This window comes from Camelus ferus, chromosome 35, assembly GCF_009834535.1.
Source record: "Camelus ferus isolate YT-003-E chromosome 35, BCGSAC_Cfer_1.0, whole genome shotgun sequence".
NCBI classification, from domain to species: Eukaryota; Metazoa; Chordata; class Mammalia; order Artiodactyla; family Camelidae; genus Camelus; species Camelus ferus.
This window is the reverse complement of record NC_045730.1, coordinates 19,320,284-19,342,014: the sequence shown is the minus strand read 5'-3', so window position 1 is coordinate 19,342,014 and position 21,731 is coordinate 19,320,284. Positions and strand designations below refer to the sequence as shown.

At 50.4% G+C, this 21,731-nt stretch overlaps 1 long non-coding RNA gene across 1 annotated transcript in view; it reads left to right on the top strand.

The window, feature by feature from the left end:
- Positions 1-3,352: 3,352 nt before the first annotated feature.
- LOC116661427 overlaps positions 3,353-21,731 on the top strand; it is a 38,322-nt gene continuing 19,943 nt past the window's right edge. Inside the window, exon 1 of the long non-coding RNA XR_004317295.1 lies at positions 3,353-3,444. This is a non-coding gene — a long non-coding RNA (uncharacterized LOC116661427). The remainder of the gene's footprint in view (positions 3,445-21,731) is intronic.

Here is a 21,731-nt window from a genome sequence, read left to right as displayed (position 1 = left end):
CTTTGCAGATTAAATACCTATTGATTTTTTCCCCCTGGCAAAGGGGAATGAGACAGCTATTTCGTTTTCTGCAGACAGAGGCATAGGAAAAAATGAAAGTTAAATCAGCCTCCCATTCGGTGCTTTTCGGTTCAAGCCTGGACGCCCAACAGCGCTGGCTCCCAGCGGCTAATTTAGGCTCCGCAGCTCAGGGAAATCTGGAATTGGAAGGGTCCCGACAGGTATGCAGGCCTTCTCTCCAAACTGAGGAAACAGAGACCCGCCCACTCCCCGCGATGGGAAGTGACACGGAACCAGGTAGTGACGGAGCTTGAACTCGAGTCTAGACAGACATCTAGGATGAGCGCAACCTGGTGGCTCTTCGCACAGAAGCCTGTCCAGGGCCGGTTATTAGGGCTGCTCCGGCTCTCGGATTGCTCCTTTATGTATACGCGATTAGGTAATCCTGCCCGCGTTTTGCTTCTTTGATTGGAGTTTACCCTTAACCTCAATTAAGCCATCAGAGGGGCTTTCGAGGGCAGAGCCCGGTTTTCGGCTTGAAGTGTCTCTCCACCCTTTGTCAGGAGACACGTGCGGTGATTGGTGGCTTCGGAAAGCGCCGAGGCGGGCAGCCAATGAGGAGTGTGGGCAGGCGGGGCCACCAGTGTGAGCTTGGCCTCCCGAGGGGCGGGGCTGCGTGCGGTCGCCGTGGTTACCGCTCCCCCTGGAGCCCCGCCCCGACCCCGCTGTGGTTTTAATTTCTCGGCTCACGTCCTAGAGTCTGTCTGAACGCACCTGTATCACGTATCACGTGCAAGGTTTCCCGACAGGACTCTGACGGCTACTGCTGGAAGGGAGGCTGCTTTCCTGGCCACTGCAAAGCCGATGGACGAGTCTTGCGGGGCCTCCGGTGGTCCCTGATGGAGCGGAAACAACGCGTCCTCTGCGAGGGCCCTGTGGCTACCCACCTGGACACTCGGTGGGGATGCGGAGTCTGGGCCTCCTGTAAAGCCGCGCTCACCTCTGACCCCTCCTGTCTTGCCACGCCCACGCCTGCCTCCAGCTGTCCTGACACGCCCACTCCCACGCACGCAGGTGCGCGGTCACTGTCCCCGCCCTTTCCCATCCCCCACCCACTGCCCCTCCCCCGTGGGCGGGTCAACCGGAGGAACTGGAACCCAGCACCGAGCGCCCGCCTTCGTCTTCCCAGTGCGGGGACTGCGGCAGGCTTGCTTCTAGGTCTTCGCTCTTTCTGACCCTGCTGACCCCTGGGGAGGGGGCAGCCCATCCAACCCATCAGGATTTAGCCAAGGTCAACCTAAAGGTCAGGGCCGTGCGCATTTCCCAGGATCACACTTCATAGGCCTTGTTCTAGTGACAAAACCTGGGAGTCAGTACTGAAGGTGCTTTCCCCCCTGTCTCCCGGCAGCCTAGAGAATAAAAAGCTGAAAATAAACCCAAGCCTGTTATTAGCGTGTGGCGGTCAGTCTTCTCTCGAAAAGGACCTGTCTTCGGACTCAAGAGTGAGTGCTGACCCGAAATGACTTGGTCTCCATCCTTTGCCTTCCGGGTTTGTTTTCCCTCATAATTTTAGGTCATTTCCTTTTTTTCCGTTAGCTGTCATGACACCCACTAAATTAGGAATTGCACCAAGTACAAAATGGACCCATTCGAAATATATCCTTTTTGTAATTTTAAATTCCGCGGGGCTGGGGGACGGGAATGTAAACGTGTACCTGGGAGTCTCTTTTTTTCAGAGAAGGTGTGTGAGCCTTTCAGTGCACTGAACCTCCTCTCATCCTCACCCTGGGGGAAAATGTACTTCCATCGTTACTTCTGTTCTCAAAAACCAAAGATGACCCCCGGTTTTGCCCTAAAGTACTAACAACACAAACTCCTGCCTCTACCACTGAGGCCTGGGTCTACAGCGCTAATGAAACCCAGCAGGCAGGCTGTGCTGTTCCCAAGTCCATGCTGCCCAGAAGACCTTCCTTTCTTCCTGACTCCAGTCCACTCTGCAGATGCCCCATTCTCCCTTGGCATCTGGTCACCTCCACGGTCCGGCCCTTAACGGCTTTTGCCTCCTTAAGTTCTAGAATAAAGGGCCTTTCGAATGGGAGGGTTAGTCCAGTGCTGAGTGAGAGGCCTCTGTTCCCCCAGGAGCTGGCTCTGCCCCTGGTGTGGTCCTTGGTTTGGGGAGCAGCGTGCAGGGGAGGTGGAGAAGTCAGGAGGCACCAGTTTGGGGCAGCAGCCTGAACAGCTGAGACCTGTTTGGGTTTCATCCTGAGCTCCATGATAAGCCTAGGCAAGACATTAAATCATTTGGAGAGCTGTGTTTTTCCCTGTCGATTTATGACTGGCTGCCTCTGGCCAAGAAAAAGGAGTTGGAGGAAGCTGGCCAGGAGTGACTTGCCAGACCGCTCTGCGACTAAGGCTGAGTCTGAAACTGAGGCCAGCCAGAAGTTGCAATTTAGCGTGGAAATGAAGATCTTTTCAGAAAACAGAAGGGCCCCAGCGCCGATTCCCTATTGTCTCTCCCCGCCCCTGGCGCCCACCCAGACAGCCCCGAGACAGCCCCTTGGCTCTGAGACCTGTGAACGTGCAGCCAGGACGAGGAGCGGGGGTGTCACCCACCCTCACCTGCTCCGGGAGCCGCCAGGGGCTCGTGGTGGAGGGAAGCCAGCCCTCAGACTGGCGGCAGGCCCACCTCAGCAGGAGGAGGCAGATCTGCTCCCCTGGGGTCCCCATACATTTGGGCAGAGTTTGTAGCAGCCCCAAGGAAACCCTTTGGCCAAATCATTCAGTTTCAAATGGTGTCCTGATAGTAGACCTCTCCCTGGGAAGGCTGGGGTGCTTGAGCCGAAGTCAGAGGACATAAACTTTCTCATCATTTTTGTTGATAAGGAAAACAGGGTGTTTTTTTTTAAATTTTCATCCTCATTTTGTTTGTGACTTTGCTTGGAGGTCCTGCTAGCCTACAGGAAGCTGGTTCTAATAACACTGTCCATCACTTGAGGGGTCACCCCAGGGCACGTTCCCTCCACGTCTCCCACCCACTGTCCTCCCTTAAGTTTTCAGTAACAGGTCATTGTGAGTGGACCCTGGCACCTAGGCAGTTTAGGGACTGCTTCCCCCGGAAGCCATCGTCTAAGTCCAGGAAAAGGATGAGGTGAATCAGTGTGTTACAGAGTAACAGGATGCTCGGGGAACCAGAAGCCAGCTGCATCCTCAGGGCAGGAATTGCCTTCTCCCCTGGTGGGGCTGCCCAGTTCCCACGCAGGTGCCGCGGCCGGCCCAGTCCATCACATGTCACCTGAGAGCTGCCAGGAAAGACCTGTGGGTCCAGTGGCAAAGCCAGAGCCTCTCTTGCTGGCCGAGTGCAGAGAACCAGCAAAACCAGGAGGCTGTGCGGTTGGACAGAAAGGGCCCCTGACTGGGCTGGGCTGTGGCCACAGAGTGAACGGGGTGAGTTTCCCAGATGCCAGGTCCAGCAGGACAACTCCCGGGGCTTTTTCCAGCTCTAGGTAGCAGTTGAAAAACTACTGGTTTCTGGTCCCCAGGTGATGGGCTGTCTAGGAGTTGGAGTTAGTCGGGGTGAGTCCCTACTGCAGCTTTATTGTCTGTGTGATGCTAGGCAGGTCTCAGATGTGGGGAGTGAGGGCTAATGAGACAGCGCTACTGTGGGTTAAGTGAGATGATGCACGTGGAGTGTCCCATGCCCAGGGAGCCCCAGCAGCAACTGCCAGAGTCACACATCAGAGCCGGGGTGGTGTGTAAGAGCACACTTGAGAAGCAAGAACCCCACAAGGCATCTGGAAACCCTGCTCCAGCTCCAGGGGGTGATGGTCTGGCCCAGGCTGACCCGCAGTCTCCTTCAGGTAGACAGAGGGGTCCAGCTCAGGATCCTGTGGTCCAAGACTCTGAGCAGAGACCACTTTTCACGGGGCTCTACTGAAGATGGGAAATGGCAGAAAAGGCCCATCAGATGTCGCACAGGGGGCTTCAGAGGAGCCCCCCAGAGCTGGGGGCCTGTGTGTCCGTGCCCTCTGCCCTCGGAGGGTTGCGCCAATGTCCTGTCATTCTCACTCGCACGTAAGACCCGCCTCAAGCTGGTCCCCGAGTCGCAGGGACACCCCCACACGGTGGCCGCTGGATCGTGGAGTCCTGAGCCTGGCCCCGTCTCGCGTTCACCTGGGAACTTGCCAAAAGTACAGGGTCTCAGACACCCTGCCCCCAGGCTTCTCGATTCAGAGTCTCTGTGGGGCAGTCAGGAGTCTGCGTTTTTGTCAGTCTCCCCAGGTGATGCTGACAGCTACCCAGCGAGGCAGCACCATGTCTGAGACCCTCAGGACACACTCTCCAGAATGTGCTAGCAACAGGACAGAAATCACCCCCGAAGGGGACGTTTTTGGCTTGGTGTCCCAGCCTGACAGATGGGAAGGTGCTGGTTGGGGCATCAGACTTCTCGGCGCTTAGCCAGAGCTGCCGGGGGGCACTCCTGGGGGGCAGCGCCCCACAGAAGGACGGTCTGAGGTGGGAAGGGGCTGTGTTAGCTCCCTATGGGGCCGTTACAGAGTTCCACAGACCGGGGCTGCAACAAGAGAAATCTGTCCCCTCACCGCTCTGGAGGCTGGAAGTCAGAGGTCAGGGTGTCTCTGGGTTGGGTTCTCCTGAGGCCTCTCTCCTTGGCTTGCCTTCTTCCTAGATTTTCACGTGGTCCTGTCCCGAGTCCCAGCCTCTTCTTTTTATAAGGACGCTGTCCTATTGGATCAGGGCCCACCCTCTTCATTTTAACTCGATTACCTCTTCAAGGAGCCTATCTCTAAATCCAGCCATAAGCTGAGGTACTGGGGGGGTGGAGACTTCAACCTGTGAGCTTCGGGGGGACAGGAGCACACAGGGGTGGCCTGGGGAAGAGGAAGGCCGGGTGGGGCAGGGCCACTGTCCTTTCCCCTGGTCCCTGACTGGGTCCTGGGGCTCCCCTGGCCTTTCCTGTGCTCTGGCCTCTGAGGGCTCTCTTTTCCTTGGACTTGAGGTGGGGACACTTTTCCTGGTTTCTCTCCCTTTTGTCCTTCACCACCACCCTCGGAGGCAGGCAGGGCACGTTTATTGTGCAGGGAAACAGAAGGTCAAAGTTAAATGGTGGATAGGAGGGCACCGTGATTGGCACCCAGAACAATGTTCCTCCCACGGGCCCACTGGGGCGCCTGCTGTAAGTTCTGTGTCCTTATCCTTGGCGTCCAGGGATGGGGCAGGGTGCAGTGTCTGAGGACACTTGTGTCTAATGGAGCCCCTGGGAGAATAAAGCCTGTTCTGTGTGTGTGCCTAAGTGTTTTTCCCTTTCTCCCCTATTAAAAGCACGGGGCTTGGCACATTCATTAAAAAATATATGTTCCATTTGCCGGGCGTGGACGCTGAGATGGCTGGAGAGCCAAGGACACCAGGCTGGCTCCCATCGGGCTGGGCCCCGGGGCAGGGCTTTGGGTGAATGGCTGAGCTGGGGATTAATGAACTGTCTGGAGGAGTTGGTTCAGGCCAGAAGCACTGATCAAGTGCTCCCGGTCCAAGGCCAGCAAGACAGCATCTCTGCTCACATTTCACAGAACTAGAGAGGGAAACGGGCAGGCAGACGGCCGATGACCTGATGGCATGGTGGGCAGGGCAATGAGATGCTTCATCAGGGTTCTCAGTGGGCCCCGGCTCTGGGCATGTGTGTGTGACATACACGCACATACACACACTGGCTCTCATGGTGTACTGGGACGTCCTGGCCCCACACTCTGTGTTCTGGTGGAAGTTCTCTGTAATTCACAGAATTCCCAGGCCACCCACCCACCCTCCGCCAGGGCCAGGGCTTCTCGGAGGCCAATGGAGGTTGCTGCAGGTGGTTGGTGACCAGGGTAGAAGTGACAGGCACTCAAGTGTCACAGGGCTCCCATCCTATGGTCGCCTGTGACAAGCTTAACTACCGAGGAGTTCTGTTTTCTTTTTTCTTTTTTTTGGTGGGGGAAGTAATTAAGTTTATTTATTTGTTTATTTTAATGGGGATTGAACTCAGGAGTCCCTCATGCATGCGCTCTACCACTGAGCTGTAACCACCCTCCCCGCCCCCACCAGGAGTTCTGATGTATCTCTGAGTCACTGGGGGCTGGGAAGGGAGGTGGAAGCCTGAGGGGCAAAACCCAGGAACAGAAGCAAGTAGGCAGACGCGATTCCTAGGCACCAGCCTGCGAGGGTCTTGTGAGTGGGGTGTGACTGTCTCTGCCATAATACCCTGACTTCGGGACTTCCCAAAAGAGCATCCTTGACTGCTTCAGCCCGCAGGACAGTGCTGTCTCCCAGACACGGACCCCACTAGCCACTGGGGATAAGGTTCCCAAGGTGACACGGCCTGGAGGTCACGTTTGGTGTCCCCTTCCCCCAAGATCACTGCTTCCTGTTCTGGGCACGGTCAGCAGTTGCCTGGAGAAAAGTGACCCCCAGGTTGCCCAAGGGTCTTGGGCAACAGAGAAGTCTGGTCCCTTCAGTCAGCTTAGCAACTGCTTTCTCTGGCAAGGCCAAGGGCAGAGCTGCTTGCTTGTTGGGTTTTTGTTTGTTTGTTTGTTTTAAGTGGAGATCCTGGGAGATCGAACCCAGAACCTCTTGCATGCTAAGCATGTGCTCTACCACTGAGCTGGCCTCCCCTCCACACCCCGGCTTGTTGGATTTTAGATCCTTCTGCTAATCGAGGTGCGATGACAATCTCTTACTTGCTTCCAACCAGGCTCCTCGAGCCAGTCTGGCTCCTTGATGTCGTTTTCATCCAAAAGCCGATTCTCCCACTCACGGGGTCAAATCCCTGGCCCGGATGCCCCCTCTCAGTCCAGGAGCCTTGGTCCAGGGGATGAGAAAATTTCCCAGGGTGGAGAGTGGAGGGGCTGCTTCTTCAAGAGTTGCCAGGAGGCTCCAGACTGGAGATTTAGTGAGAAGGCTCCTGGCTCTTCTGTCACTGGCGTCCCCAGGGGCCCTGGAATGCAGGCACTTGGCCTCCAGCGCTCCGGCCCTGAAGTACCCCACCTCCCCACCCCGCGCCTGGGTCTGGCAGGGGCATCAGACCAGGCTGGACAGCAAGGAGGGCCCTGCTGGACCCGACCTGGCCTGGGGCCCAGAGCTGCCCCGGGTGGGGGAGCAGCACTCAGGAAAGGGCTGAGATGGGGGCAGCAGGGGCCCCGGCGCAGCCTGGGTGGCCGCCAGCAGACAGCTTTGTTTGTGATGCTTCTCTGGCCCAAGACGCCAGCTGAGGGGGGGAGGGGAGAAGAGACCGGCCTGAAAGGGATGCTGTGGAGCCGAGGCTTGGCACAGCTGCGGGGTTGGGGCTGCCCCCTCAGGTCTCCTGCATCCGCCCTTCAGATCTTGGGGCCAGGGGAGCAGATGTCTTGCCAGAGAGCCTCCCCATCCAGAGACCCCCCCCCACAGCCCCGTCCCCGCCCCAGGCTTCCCCCCTCCCTCCTCCCAGGAGCCCAGCGGGGCCGGCGCCGGCCGCAGAGATGGCCTGCCAGCTGTCGGCTCCCCCGGGCGCTGGCCCGGCTCCGCTTTGAGTGTGCCAGGCGGCAGGTGCCACGCAGGGGGTGCGGCCCCTGCGGCTTGTGGGGGGAGCTGGAGGGGGCAGGGGGCCCAAGGTGGGCCGGTGGTCTGGGGCTGCTCCAGGGGCAGCAGGCTGCAGCCTCTTCAGGATTCAGGTCTGGAGGGGCCCTGGCTGGCCCCCACCGGCAATGGCTACAACCTGGAGTAAACAGCAGGTGGACGAGGGGACAGTCTTGGCCTAAACCCAAGAGGCCACATCACTCCCCTCCTGCTGGAACGAACGGCTTCCAGCCCTGGTCTCTGCTCCAGGCCTCAGGCTCTCCCGAAATGCAGAGCGGGGAGGGTGAGTGCCAGGAGGCATGTCCCCGGACTGTTCTGGCAAAGCTGGCTCTGGACCGAACCCGGAATTCTGCTGGGATTGGCGCCTGGCTCATCTGAGCAAGTGGTCAGGACGTCCCAGGCTTCAGGCCTCTGCTGGGCCGCCCTCCGCCCGCCCTGCTGCAGAAACCCTTCCCAAGGGGGGTGGCGGCAGCAGCTGTGGGCTGTGGGGTCACCATGGTGACTGGTGACAGCCGGCAGCCCCGCTGCTCCCAGCCCCCGGCCCGGGGGGAGCAGCGGGGCTGCCCGGCCTGCGCACCGGCTGCCTCGGGGCCTCCTTTCAGGGACAGCTTTCCTTCCGGCAGCACCGTTTCAAAAGCAGGCTTCCAAGCTGAATCCAATGGGCGTCAAAGTGGCCCTGGAGGAGCACGCCAAGGCTTTACAAATGTGCGCTATTGTCCCCAGTCTCTGTAAAACCCAACTCCTTACTCAGGAGATAATAAAAATGATGATGTTAGAAAGAGCCTGCCTGGTCAGGGTGGCCCAGCTCCTCCGAGTGTCCCCAGGCCTGGTGGTTCCTCCGTCCGTCTCCTGGTGCCCTGCTGAAATCTGTGCTTTATCTTAAGGTGGTCATTCACTTTCGTTTTTTCTGAGAAGACTGACTGATAAAGCCCCTTCTCCAAAATCTTCAGTTGTTTTAAGGCCAATCAAGTTCTTCTCTTCCCTGAGCTGAGCAACCCCAGTTATTCTGACTGGGCTTTTTAACGACCCAACATCTTTTTCCTTTCAGGAGGACAGTGACGTATCTGCTCAATAAATTCACACCGGCTGAGTTATTTGGCTCGTTCAAGTCCCTCTTGCCAATAGAAAAAAGGGACTGAAGCAGAGGGTCAGAGGAAAGGCTAGGGGAACCAACTCACCATTTATCAAGATGAGAGGACCAGCACCCAGTTTTTTTAGAAAATGCATTTCTTTTAACCTTTTTTTGGAGGGTCTATTTCCCATATCTTTAATCATCTCTATTGTTCTGTGAATCCCTTCTGCTTTTCAATGTCCTTTTGAAAGGGTGTTAATCAGACTGATCCATTATTCTGATCAGGGCTCAAGTACCTAGGTTGTATCACAGAAGAATTGCTTTCCAATCTCTGTAAGTCATACAAGCATCCTTTCTTATAGCCCAGGTACCTGGCCAGCTTGCTTTCTATGCGTCCAAGAACTCTACCTTGTTATTTCACATTCAGCTTGTGGTCCGCTAGGGCCCCAGGATTATTGTTTTTGTTTTCTCTCTTCTCTACTTGTGCCTAAGGACCAAGTGTTTTTGTGTTTGTCTAATGTCTCTGCCATTTTATTTAAAATATTTTCACTGATGCAGAATAAACACACACACACAAATGCTCATATAAGTACACAGCTTTATAAATTTTCACAAATGAAAAGAGCCCATTTAACCGACATTCAGATTAAGCAACATAATATTATCCACAACCCAGAAGCCCCTCCTTCGGTCTTTTTTTTTTTAAAGTATAGTTGATTTACAATGTTGTGTTATTTATTTATTTTGTATTTATGTATTTATGTATTTATATTATTGAAGTATATCCTGTGGTCTTTTACCACCGTTTCCTCCACTTTGCCCATGTTAACCACTCTCCTGATTGCTGAAGCCAGAGACTGATTTGGCCTGTTTTTATATAAAATGCGATCACAGAGTGTGTTCTGTTTTGTGGCTTGTTTGCTCACATTGCCCTTCACTGCCTCTCTCTTATTAAACTTCCCCTTTTCATTCGTGGGCCTAGAAGGACCCAGCGACCTAAAGACCGAGGCATTTCAACCCCAGACCTGTCAGTGTGGACTGCAGCCAAGTCACGTTGTCACTGGGATGCACCAGATTCCTAAGTTAGAATTTTACTGGAACCATTTACTGGTTACTTTGTCCCTCTTGCTCTTCAAAATCAAAATCATCTCCTCCAAGGTCAATTGATATGCTTATGTCAGAGTGACCTCCAAAGACATAGGGTGTGTGTGTGTGTGTACATAGGAAAACCAGAAGGTGGGTGTTACCCTGTGAGGAATTATTTCTGCTGTTATTCAAGAAACAATTATGAGGCGTCGATGTTCTGCTTAGGGAGGCCCCCGATCAGGTGTTCCCTTCAGCATTGACTCCCTAGTTGTGGTTTGTTAAGATGCTGTGGGCGGGGCGGGTGTCGGAGGCTGTGAAGTGAAGATTGCAGTCACCTTAGGGTGGAGCTTCCCAACATTTTCCATAAAGTGGCCCCATAGAAAATAATACCACTTATATGGCAAACTGGGGTAAATGGAGGAGATAATTTTGTAGCAGTGGGTGACAAAATGTAATACAATGTTTTATACCATTCAAATATTTGTAACAGTTACATTATATGTATATGTATAACTGTACATATTTTTATATTTATTATATATAATATGTGTATATATTATAGACAATACATATTTATTATATAATAAATTTATGCATTACATATAAACAAATATATAAATGTATTTGGTAAATATATGTAATGTGGATTTCTATTATTATATGGATTTATATTTAAGGAATCTAATAGGGCCTCCTTCTTTGGTGTCCTATGTAATGTTGACTTTTGTGTATGTGATGATATGAATAGAATTTCAAATCCAAATTAATTTATTTTCTATCAACTATTTCACCATAAAGCAGTTCTAATTTGCAGAATAAACATGCATGGTTAGAGCAGGGCTTCACCAGCTAGCTTCTACACAACTCAAAGTCATGTCATCCAAAACCACGACACAAGTGTCCCATCTAAGAGCAGCTGGAAGTGGATCTGAGCCTGTGCAGAGCCCCTCCCCCCACATTTTCTCTGGGCTTGTGGAACACAAAGTCCTCCAGGAGCTCTTGGGCTCCTGGTCCGTGAGCAGCAGCTGCAGACTTGGTGGCCAGCTGCCCAAGTCCCCCGCCAGGTGGGGGAGGCAGAGGCACAGGTGTGGGGCGTTGCTCTTGTGCGCGCCGCCTGCAAGGCAGCGCGGATGCCACCAGACCCCACTCCCCCTGGCTGCCCGCCAGGAGCCTTAGGTGAGGCTGCTCCAGCTGCTCGGTTCCTCCCAGCTGCCCTGGAGGATGTGATGACTGCCTGGAGCAGCATTTGCAGGACTCTAGTTTGCCTGCCTCTGGGGACATTCTTCCTACAATGTTTTAATGACTGAATCCAAAGCTCCAGAACCCTTGCCTCCCTCTGTTCCGGTGGCTATAACAAAGAACCGTAGACTGGGTGGTTTATAAACAGTGGAAATTTATTTCTCACAGTTCTGGAGGCTGGAAGTCCGAGACCAAGGTGCCAGCATGGCCAGGCTCTGGTGAGGACCTCTTCCAGGTTACAGGCTGCCAACTTCTCCTAACCTCATGGGTCAGAAGGAGAGGAGAGCTCTCTGGAGTCCTCTGACAAGGGCACTAATCCCATTCACGAGGGCTCCACCCTCATGATCTAATCACCTCCCAAGCAACCCCCCCCCCTTTCTGACACCATTACATTAGGGGGTAGGACTTGAACATACAAATTTAGGGGAGGGACAGACATTCAGTCCTTGGCAGCCACCTGGCAGGTGAGCTGGGGTTTGACCTGGCTGAGACAGTAGAGCCTTGTGAGGCAGCTTCCCGACGATCGATTCAGAGGCTGATGAAATGGTGTCTGAACGTGTGTGAGGCTGAAGTCCTTTACACAGGATGCAGACGAGTGAACTGTAGATTCAAGAACCCTGAGTCAGTCCCACTCAGCACAGGTGAGGTTGGGAAGTAGACTGAGAAAAAAGATCCGTTCTCAGTGTAGCTTGACTGCCCTGGGCTGTCTCAGAGGTTGGTGATCCGCAGTTCAGATGGAGCAATTGAGCAGAGGGCAGTAAAGGGCTGATTTACGAGCACGCTGGCTGGGTTAAGGAAAGCAGCAACAGTCGGCGAAGCACCGTGGGGGAGGGAGGGCGCCATCACCACCTCTTTGCCTGCAGAAGGAGGGGGTGGGAACCAGAACCCGGGGACAGAGCTCTGCCTGGCAGAGGCTGTAAGCTCTGATGCAGAAACGTGGCTCCCGGCAACCGCGATGGCATGAGAGGGGCTAATGGAAACATGCTATGACCTCGCAGTCCTTTCGTGGCCAAACTCAAGTGGAAGAGAAAGTGTTACTGAAGGCAAGTTCATGTGCCCGATGCACCGTGAGGCTAAACAAACTGAAACATCAGAGGTTGGAGAAAAGTATTTTCAGGGCCGAGCAAGGAGGACAAGGTGGCTCATGCCCAAGAAAACCCCAGACTCCCCAGAGGATTTCAGCAAAGTGTATTTAAAGGCCAGGTGAGGGGTGGTTGCAGGGTGCTTGATCAGCTCATGCACAATTCTCTGATTCGTTGATGTTGAGGGAACAGAGTGGTTAACACGTGGCCCCTAGACCTCCTGGTGCCTAAGGGTTGATCACCATCAACCAGAGGATTGAACACAGCTGATCACAGACCCTGGGACGCCCCTCCCTCAATTGGCCTTTAAAAATGCTCAGCTGAAACCCTTCCGAGAATTCATGGTTTTAGGGGCAGGAGCCACGTGTTCCCCTTGCTGGCTCAGCAGTACGCTTTTCTCTGCTTCAAGCTCCAACATTCTGGTTTGTTCAGCCTTACGGCGCGTCAGTTGGGCCCGTGAACTTGCGTTCGGTAAGTAATCACCGTGGTCAGCATACCCAAGCCTTTCCCTCTGCCAACACTTGCCTTCCGTCTGCAGTCTTCCAGTGCCACTGCTGGTGGTCATTTGAGCAACTGTGATGTGATTTTATAGATTACCTGCATTCTGTTTCCCTCTGGTAAGGAGATCATCTCCGTGAATCTCCTGTATGTGAGCAACCCCATCCTGTAATCTCATCTGAGAGTTACTTTCCTCTGGGGCTGTCCTGGTACTAGCGATGTTCTCAGCCAGGGTCCCAGTGGGAAAGGGGAGGCACAGTGAAATGGGGGAACTGTAGAGGGTGTAACAAAGAAAGATTTACGGAGCTGTGAGCAGGGTTAAGGGAAACCACCAGGGTAGGGTACAGCACCTTGGGCTGGGAAGAGCTGGGATCGTTTGTCTTGTTTAGGTCTGGGTGGTTACCAGAACCTGGAGAGAGAGCTGTCTGTTACAGCAAGAGGCCACGCAAGGAATTTGTGGTCCTGTTGATGCTGTTACTATCAATCCTCAGCTCCAAAGGGCAGAGCCTAGGGGCCGCTGCGGTGTTGGCAGCCCCGGCGCTGGTGGGGGGCAGGCAGTGTTTCCCTCGTGCTTCTTCCAGGCACAGATAATCTAGGGGACTCCCATCAGCACGTCACCCTGAAAGTCCTCAAGCTCTTTGTAGACTAGTCACATCAAAATTGATATTGCACACTTCCTGATTTAAGAAAAAGTCACCAAAAAAAAAAAAAAAGTCACCTGTTATAAAGACAGGGGGGCAGAGTGGTGGGGGGAGGGTTTGGAGAATTCTGGAAGTTTGAATAATGAACCAATGTTAGACAATGTTGAAAACTGAAGTCATTCTCCTTCATTAGAATGTCATAAGATGTTGAAGATGTTTTGTCAAGGGTAATGGTTTCTTGCAGATGGTAGGAAAATGCCCTTAGTTTTTAGATGGAGTTTCAAAAAAGGTCCCGCCGTCTATAATGTATTTTAAGATAGTTCAGCCAGAAAGGAAAATACGTGGATGTAAACATAGATGCAGCATGGCCGGCAGGTCTTTATTCTGGGTGAGGGGTGGGCATCGATTTAGTCTTTTTCTGTATGTTTGAAATCTTTCAAAATAAAAAGTCAGCAATATCCTCAAAGAAGGGGAAGTGGATGGAATCTTTGGACAGCTCACAGCTTTTCAGCAACACAGCGTGGGGCGGGCAGCATGTCTCACTGTGGGGTCGCTACGCCAGCCTGTGTAAAAATAACTGGGGAACTTGATGGGTTCCCCAGATTGCTGGGTACTGCCTGCCTGAATCCGATTTTCCTGTGGGTGGAGCAGAGGCATCTACATCTGTAACAGATTCCCGTGAAACAGTGTGCTTGTGTTTGCCACTAAATGGCTGTGTGACCTTGGGCAATTTGCCTGACTTCTCTGAGCCTTAATGATGTCATTTGCCAAGCGGTGACCTTACACAAAAGCTACCTTCCCTACCTCACTGGTTAGTTTAACTCCACCTTGTATTTTTCTTAATGCTCTCTAAAGCACTCTCTGGATGTAAGGAGATAGGCTAGGTGGTGAGAAAGAATAAGTATCATTTACTGAACGCCCATTATCGGTGCTTGTAAGTGTGGTGTGTACACTGTGGGGTTTGATGCTTGTAACTGTGGGGAGAGACACTGGCTTGACACTTTCTTTCCAGATGAGGAGATACCCTTACGCATGGTTGTGTCAGTTTCCTGTTGCTGCTGTAACAAACGATCACAAATGAAGTGGCTTAAAAGACACAAAATGTACTCTCCTACAATTCTGGGGGTCAGAAGTCCTAAAATCAAACTTGACAGGGCTATGTTCCTTCTGGAGGCCCTGGGGGAGAATCTGCTTCCTTTTCCAGCTTCTGGAGACAGCTAGCATCCTTGGCCGGGGCTCCTTCCTGCATCTTCAAATCAGCTGTGTAGGGTCTTCAAATCTCTCTCTCTGACCTCTGCTTCTAGTGTCACATCTCCTCTGACTGTGACCCTGCTTCCCCCTTAAAAGACCCTTGTGATTACACTGGGCCCACCTGAATAATCTAGGCTCGTCTCACCACCACAAAATCCTTAATCACGCCTGCAAACTCCCTTTTGCTTTGTAAGTTGCATCGTATGCTAGGATTACACTTAAAAATATAATTGCAAAGCGAAAATTGGGTACAGGTAAAACTAATCTTGAAAAAAACCCTTAACTCAAACTTAATCCATTAAGGCCACTGGGAGCTCAAAGCTGAGAATGAACTATTTGCATTTCTCTTTGTTTTCCAGCTGTGACTTCCTTCCCCTGGGGAGTGGGGAAAATTTGGCCAACTAGGAAAGGTTAATGGAATAAGTGAAGACATTTTCCCTCCCTCTCTTCCTTCCTGTTTCACTTCCTCTCCCTCCCTCCCTTCCATCCTTCCTTTCTCAGACACAGTTAAATACACGACCACTTAGTATTTGGATCATTCCCCTAGGTGGATGCTCTGAAGGGTGATTCCCAGACAACGCTGGAGAATCACCATGCATCAGCCATGCATCCTGTGCGCCTCTTTATTCTGGGGGACCCTTCCTCTTCTCCCCCAGTTACTTTGATCAGCATCAGCTGGTGCAGGTGCGTCCTGACAGCCCCTCCCCTGGGCTTCCAGATCCCGAGCCTGGGGCTCTCCTGAAGCCTTGGCGTGGGCCAGCCTCTGGAAGCTGCTCACACCCCCAGGTCTGCGATCTGGAAGCCCAAGAGGCCACTTGGACCCATGGTGATGGGAGCCGGTGGGTGACCGCTTCCCCTTCATCCCCGGGGGTGGTGGGGGGGTACTTCCGCGATGCATCTCAGGAGCCTCCGCAGAAGGTCCTGCAGGGCTGGGTACCAACACCCACCTCTGGCGACCTGATGAACTGTCCTCGGGCTGGCTCCCGTGCTCTGTGCTCCAGCTTCCTGGAGTCACCCCCAAACTGGCCACCTCGGGCTCTGCCTCAGGAGAGGCAGACTGGGACCTGGGACTCTGCCGGAGTGCTTACACCTGGACAAACTTCTCCTCAAGCAACAGCATGCCAAGAAACCATAAACGACTGAAAAAAACTGCATGCATGTGCAGTCAGGGACAATTATGAGCAGTAAGATACCAAAGGTCACAAACCAACGCACTTCTGAGGTGCCAGGATCAAAAGCAGGGTCCAGCGCTGGATCCCACACACAGCACCTATTAAGGGGGTGGGCAGACCACCGAAGCCATGCCTCCAGCCCCATCTACCACCCCGCTCCCACCCTCACCTCCTCCCAGAGTGAGCAGGGGAGCCTGTTCCTTGTTCCCACACCCTCCTGCTGCAGCCCAAGTCCCAGTTCCTATTGATTTAAGAGTCCAAGGACCTGAATCAGTAACACAAGGACCCCGAAAGTAAGACTCCAGGTGTTCCTACTAGCAAGGTGACGAGGGCTGGGTTACCTGCACACTTAGAACCTCAGCGTATCACTACCCTTCTCATCTTCAGTAACTGTTATGCAAACAAGGGAAGCTCACTATCGTCCTAACTTACATTTCTTTGGCTAATAGGTTTTCCATGGAAAGGTTTGTTTCTTTTTCATGCTATGTAATTCCTTCTTTCATACTTTAATTACTGACCATGCAGTTACAATTCTGGGGTTCTACTCTTGCTGTTAATTGAGAATTGTTTTGAGGCGGGAAGCCCCATAAAAAGACTGGCAGGACCCCCAGGCAGGGCCACTACTCTCCTGCCAGCCCCATCCGGTTTCCTGGCCCAGAGGCTCTCTCTCACCTTTTTGCCTCTGAAATGGCTTACTTACCCCTAAAAGTTCTATTTGTTCCCTGAGCTCACTCCTGAATGGTCCATTTCTACAAAGCTGTTCCTAATTAGTCAACTTTTGTTATACCTTATTTGCATATGATGTTACAAAATGTTGCAAAGTGTAAACTGGAAGCCTATAAAAGCCTGTGTAAACCTACAGATGGGGTCCAGAGCTTGGAGTGTTAACTCCTCTGGGCCCACTGGTATAATAAACCTGAGTTCTCCAACGCTCCGAGTGCTGCTTGGTCTCTCGCCCAGATCCAGGTTGCTGTCACAACTGAGCTGTAACACGTTTTTTTCTGCAACAGTTTTTTCACACACGTTGTAATTTGGATAACGTACTCTGTCATCTGGCCAGGAGGGGTCCCTCAGAGCAGTTTTGCATTTGTTTCTGTCAACAACAAAGAGGGATTATCATTCTAGGACCACGTTTTTGGAGGTGTAATTGACGTATAACATTGTATTATTTGCAGGTGTGCAACCTAACGATTCGATATTTGTATATATTGTGAGAGGATCAGCACAGTGAGTCTGGTTAACATCCATCACCACACACAGTTACACGTTCCCCACCCCCACCCCTGTGGTGAGAATCTTGTGATTACTCTCTTAGCAACTTTCAAATATGCAACCCAGTATTAGTAACTATAGTCACCATGCTGTACATTATATCCCCAGGACTTATTTATTTTATAACTGGAAGGTTGTACCTCTTGACCTCTTTCATCCATTTTGCCCACCTTCAGGCAACCATCAATCTGTTCTCTGTAATTATGAGTGTATTTTGGTTTGGTTTGGTTTTAGAGTCCACATATAAATGAGATCATATGGTATTCATCTTACTCTGACATTTCACTTAGCATAATGACCTCAAGATCCATCCTGTGTTGGTACAAATGGCAAGATTTTCTTCTTTTTTCTGGCTGAATAATATTCCACAATACTCCACATTTTCTTTTTTTTTAATTTTTATTTTTTTGACTTTTTAACTGATTTATAATCATTTTACAATGTTGTGTCAAATTCCAGTGTAGAGCACAATTTTTCAGTTATACATGTATATATATTCATTGTCACATTTTTTTCTCTGTGAGCTACCATAAGATCTTGTGTATATTTCCCTGTGCTATACAGTATAATCTTGTTTATCTATTCTGCAATTTTGAAATCCCAGTCTATCTCTTCCCACCCCCCCACCCCCTTGGCAACCACAAATTTGTATTCTATGTCTATGAGTCTATTTCTGTTTTGTATTTATGTTTTGTTTTGTTTTGTTTTTTTAGATTCCACAAATGAGCGATCTCATATGGTATTTTTCTTTCTCTTTCTGGCCTTACTTCTCTTAGAATGACATTCTCCACTTATCATTTATCTGTTCATGGACACTTAGGTTGCTTCCATGTCTTGGCTATTTTAAATAATGCTGCAATGAATATGGGTGGGTGGGGTATATCTTTCCAAGTTAGAATTTCTTTCAGATAAATAGCCAGAAGTAGAATTGCTGGATCACATGGTATTTTTAATTTTGGGGGGGACCCTCCATACTGTTTTCCACAGTGGCTGCACCAATTTGCATGCATTAGTGATGTGAAAGGGTTTCCTTTTCTCCACATCCTGGCCATCATGTTGCATTTCCAGTTTCACTTCTCAAGATTTTTTTGATTTCTCTTTTGGCCTAATGGTTATTCAGAAGCGTATTATTTAATCTCCACATATTTGTGAATTTTCCAGTTATCGTCTTATAATTGATTTCTAGTTACATGCAACTGAGGTTGGAAAAGATGCTTGATACAATTTCAATCTTATTAAATTTATTAAGACTTGTTTTGTGGCCTAACATATGACCCCTCCCAGAGAATATTCCATATGCTCTTGAGAACAGTGTGGACTCTGCTGCTTTTGAATGGAAATGTCTGTAAATGTCCACTAAATCCATCTGGTCTAATGTGTAGTTTAAGTCCATGTTTCCTTATTGATCTTTCTCTCTGCATGATCTGTCCCTTGCCGGAAGCAGGGTATTGAAATCTCCTGCTGTTACTGTATTTCTGTCTATTTCTCCCTCTAGGTCTGTTATTACCCCTTCAGAATGTCAGCTCCATGTAGGGAGGGACATTCACTCTTTTGGTCATTGTTGGGGCCACAGCATCCAGCCTGGTATGTAGTATGCCCTCAACACATACATAAAAGAAAGAAATGTTGAAAGGGCTGGGGGAGAGACAGAGGGAGGAAGGAAGGAATGGAGAAAAAGGAAAGAAGAAAGAAAGAAAAGGGCAGCAATGTAAGTTCTCTGAAGGGGATCAGCATCCTCATCTGTTACCTGCCTCTCCAGCCTCACCGCCTCCATCAGCTGCCTCGCCTGTCCTACCCCTCCTCCCACACCACTCTCAAGTATTCTTCATTGTCACTTCCACTGAGTCCATCAAACACAGCTCGGGGAAAACGTTTAGGATCATCACTATTTTGGTTAATATAATGCTTGCTGCTGAAACACATAAACCCCAAATTTGCTGTGACTTAACACAGTAACAGTTTATTTCTCACGCACATTGTCATCCAGAGTGGGCATCCTTGTCTTGTTCCTGATCTTAGAGGAAACATTTTCAGCTTTTCACCATTCAGTATGATGGTCAGCTGTGGGTTTGTCATATATGGCCTTTATTATGTTGAGTTATGTTCCCTCTAGGCCCACTTTCTGGAGAGTTTTTATCATAAATGGATGTTGAATTTTATCAAAAGCTTTTTCTGCATCTGTTGAGATGATCATATGGTTTCTATTCAGCTTGTTAACATATCGCTGTGTCATCGCTGATTGGTGGGCACTGAAAAGTCCTTGCATTCCTGGAAACAAATCCCGCTTGACCACGGTGTGTGGCCCTTTTCACGCATTGCTGGATCGGTTTGCCACGGTCTTGTTGAGGGTTTTTGCATCTGTGTTCACCAGTGATACTTGTCTGTAATTTTCTTTTGTGTGTGTGGTATCTTTGTTGGGTTTTGGTATCAGGGTGATGTTGGCCTCATAGAATGCGTTCAGAAGTGTTCCTTCCTCTGCAATTTTTGGGGAAAGTTTCAGAAGGATAGGTGTTAACTCTTGTCTAAATGTTTTCTAGAATTCACCTGTGAAACCATCTGGTCCTGAACTTTTTTGGTTTTTTGGGAGTTTTTAAGTTACTGATTCCATTTCAGTACTGGTAATTGGTTTATTCATATTTTCTGTTTCTCCCAAGACTGTACCTTTCTAAGAATTTTCCCATTTCTTCTAGGTTGTCCATTTTATTGGTGTAGCGTTGCTCATAGCAGTCCCTTATGATCCTTTATGTTTCTGTGGTGTCAGTTCTCCTTTTTCATTTTTGTCTTTATTGATTTGGGCCCTTTCCCTTTTTTGTCTTCATGAGCATGGCTAAAGGTTTATTAATTTTGTTTATCTTGTCAAAGAACCAGCTTTTAATTTCATTGATCTTTTTTATTATTTTTTCATCTCTATTTCATTTATTTCTGCTCGGATCTTTATGATTTCTTTCCTTCTGCTGACTTTGGGTTTTCTTTGTTCTTCTTTCTCTAGATGCTTTAGGAGTAAGGTTAGGGTGTTTATTTGAGATTTTTCTTATTTCCTGAGGTGAGCTTGTATGGCCATAAACTTCCCTCTGAGAACTGCTCAGAAAGGTGGCGTCACTGCAGGCAGCAGGAGGGCTCTCTGAAGGTGTCTGAAACATGGGTGATAAACTGTCTCATAGGAGGAGAGATCTAAGTTCGGGGTCTCCAGGCTCTTCCCACATCTCTGCTGTGCAGTCCTCAGCCTGGGGACACCACCCCCCTTCCTGGCTGTGTGATGCATGCAACTCTGGACAGACAGTCCTCATGCAGCTGCATTAAAGGCAGAACAGAAAAGGGAATGGGAGAGAGCTTTTCCTTTCATATCTTATTTTCACCAAGAAGGAAAACATTTTCTAGACACTTCAAGGAGTCTTCCTTTTGAACCACCGGCTAACTCAGATTTTTCTGATTTCATGTGCCAGCACCTATATCATCCTTGGTGGAGGTCAATGGATCAGGATCACCCAGACCCATACTGGTTCATCCCCTGGTCCTATGGGAGGAACCTTAGCAAAGAGGAACCCAGATACCTCTCCCACAGGCAGGTGGCAGAATCTCCCCTGAGGAGACCAATGCTGGGCCTCCACCTTCCAACCTCTTCTCCATTTTAATAGCTCCAGATTCACATAGCTTTTGGGGGAATTGTGCTCACCCTAAGTTACCATTTTCCTGGGCCCCTTCTCTCTTACTGCTCCACTGTGTTGGGCTCTGTTTCCCACATTTACCTCATGGCCCAAGATGGCTGCTTTAGCTCTAGCCCTCACGTCTTCATTCCAGTCAGAAGGAAGGAGGAGAGGGGGAGATATGGGCCTGCCTCCTCCTTTCATGACATTTAGAAATTGCACACACCTTTTCTGTCAATACCCATTTGACCAGAACCCAGTCACATGACCTCACGCAGCTTCAAAGGAGGCCAGTTTACCAAATGAGACAAAGAGGCACCTGAGAGTGAAAATTATAATAAATGACAAAGAAGTCAGGAGCAGTGGGACAGAATAAGCCCAGGGCCTAGGGGAAGAAAGCAGCAGGGGCTCTGGGCTTAACACCAGACTGTCCTTGGCCCATCTGGGCTTTCTACAGGTCTGGGAAGGAGAAAGGTGTGGAAGGTGCTCCCTGCCAGAAATGGTAGATAGGCAGCATCTCTCTCTGCAGGTTTCATGAGCAGAAGTTTTGAGGTAATCGCATGTAATAAGGTGAATCATGTAGACACTGCTTTGTTCTGAGAGTGTTTCATCATAAATGATGATGCTCTGGGCAACTCGGTTGTGTCCTCCCTGGTCTCCCTCTCACTCCAGAGGCAGAAACAGGAAGAATTGTTCCTAGAAACATTTAAAGTTTCTGCTTCCACTTCCTCTCACAAACTCCACTCTCAGCCTTGGTCCATCCATCACCAGGGGTGTGTGTGTGTGTGTGTGTGTGTGTGTGTGTGTGTGTGTGTGTGTGTGGTGGGGCTGTTGCTGGAAGGATCTCACTTCATTCAAATCTTCGCATCTACTCTTGGCACTGTCTCCACATGAGGCTCTAATGGTACTGCATTTATTTTAATTTTTGTTAAGTATTCAGAGTGTTAAGTGTTATTATATTTGAAAAACTGTTTTGGCATTTCTTAAAAAAAATTTTTTTATGTGGAAAAGCTCAAAAATGGAAGTGACTCTTGCCTGCCTGTGCGCACCCTGCAGGGCGTCTCTTGGCATTTCCTCTGTCGCCCACCTCTGCTGATCAGTGGTCTGGACCACGTGCCTGCCCCTCCCCAGCCCTGCTTTCTCCACACCAGTGACTCTCTGCCCTTCCCTCA